This window comes from Oenanthe melanoleuca, unplaced genomic scaffold (genome assembly GCF_029582105.1).
Source record: "Oenanthe melanoleuca isolate GR-GAL-2019-014 unplaced genomic scaffold, OMel1.0 S092, whole genome shotgun sequence".
In the NCBI taxonomy this organism is placed as follows: domain Eukaryota; kingdom Metazoa; phylum Chordata; class Aves; order Passeriformes; family Muscicapidae; genus Oenanthe; species Oenanthe melanoleuca.
In genome coordinates this window covers 54,356-55,998 of record NW_026612741.1, presented here as the reverse complement: position 1 = coordinate 55,998, position 1,643 = coordinate 54,356, and the positions used below count along the sequence as shown (strand labels likewise).

The 1,643-nt window shown below is 43.5% G+C and overlaps 1 long non-coding RNA gene across 1 annotated transcript; it reads left to right on the top strand.

Moving 5' to 3' along the window:
- The first annotated feature begins 23 nt into the window (after positions 1–23).
- LOC130266580 (uncharacterized) lies at positions 24–1,218 on the top strand. Its single transcript, XR_008842921.1, has 2 exons — positions 24–174; positions 931–1,218. It is a non-coding gene; the product is annotated as an uncharacterized LOC130266580 (long non-coding RNA).
- The last annotated feature ends 425 nt before the right edge of the window (positions 1,219–1,643 follow it).

The following is a 1,643-nucleotide window of genomic DNA, read 5'->3' as shown; positions in this document are numbered from 1 at the left end:
ACTTCTGTGCAGCTCCTAGCTGGGGAAAACTGGGATAACTTAGAGGGGACAGAGGTGAAACTTTTAGCTGGATTTTTCTAAAATTTTCTAATGATACTGAAATTATTTCCAATTGCCCCAGTGAGAAGAACACCAACTTGCAGGCATCAAAAGCTCCAAACTCGTTTAATTGAGGTAGGTCCAAGGAAAAAATCCAGCCATGCCAGGCTGAGGCTGGAGCCTGCTCATAATTCATTATTGGTGTCTGCTGCAGTCTAGGAATAGCTCTCTCATTTGTCACTTGCTTGATCTGCTTTTATATCCCTGATTCAAATGGAGTTAGGCAAACTTCATGTTTGCTATTAGGCTATGAAGAAGCCTATTGTAACCAGCATATGCTTTTCTTAGATGGAAATGTGCATGCCAAATACAAAGAGCTTTGATACTGAGATTTTTTTTTCCCCCCCCCCTGAGGTTCAAGTATTTTATCATTTTAATAACATTCCATCTTCCTGTTGCACTCACTTTTAGAGTGCATCTTTTGTATTAGCTCTGAGTACCATAATTCCTTCCAAATTCCTGTGGCACTATTACCATAACTATGCAATTAGCTACAGCTGGATGTAGCAGAGGTGAACACTAAATAGTTTTGTTGGCAGGAGGCCCAGTGTCTTTTAACCCAGACACCTTTTTTACTGACGCCTGGTTTGTTACTCTGCTTTAGGGAGTATGGGGAACTTCAGATACAAAGAAGAGAATTTAAAAGTTATAATTGTACAAGTTTATTATGCAAAAAGGTGCTGAAGGTGCTGTGGATCTGTTTTGGATTGTTATTTGTGTTTTGTTAGGTTTTTTGTTTTGTTCTGTGGGGTTTTTTTTTTTTGTTTTTGTGTGTGTGTGTGTGTGTTGGGTTTTTTTTTTTTTTTTTTTCCCCACCTATCTTTTCCCTAGCTTGAAGAAACTTGAAGAAGGAATTTGGATGTATAAAAACAAGCTGAGAAGAGCATCAGTGTGTTCACTGGCAGCACGGGCTGGGATGAGGGCTGAGCAGGACCCAAGCTGCAGCACATCATCCATTCAGCTTTCACCTCATGTTTTATCACGGCCTTTATGAGACAGATGTGAATCGATGAGTCCCAGGCCGAGCCGTGCCCGTGCCCTGTTCTGTCGGAGCTGGTGCTTTCCTGACAGGTTCACCAGCCACACTCTGTAATAAATACTCCTGGGTCTGCTGCTGTTCCTCTTCCAGCTTTATATTCAATTTTCCACCCCTTCTCTCCTCTCTGTCCGCTGTGTCTTTGGTGTTCCTTTCTTGGCCTGTGTGCTCCCCATCCCATTCCCTTTCACTGCTTCACTTTCTCTTGTTCTTCTTTTTCTTTTTTGAAATGAATACTCAATATTTATGTAATATCTCTTACTCAGTCCCTCTCCCTGTTCTGTCCTACTTTTTGCCTCTCTCTCTGTCTCACTTGCTGCCTGCATCTTTATTTCTCCTTTCTTCCTCTCCTTGTCCCTCAGTCCTGCACCGTGACTGTGTTTCTTTGTCCCTGTCACTGTCCCTTTGCCTGTACCTGTGTGCACCTGCTGCCCAGTGCTCCTCCCTGACCGTCCCCTCTCTTGGTGAGCCTCTGTCCTGCTGGCCGTGCCTCTCTGTCTCCGTCCCT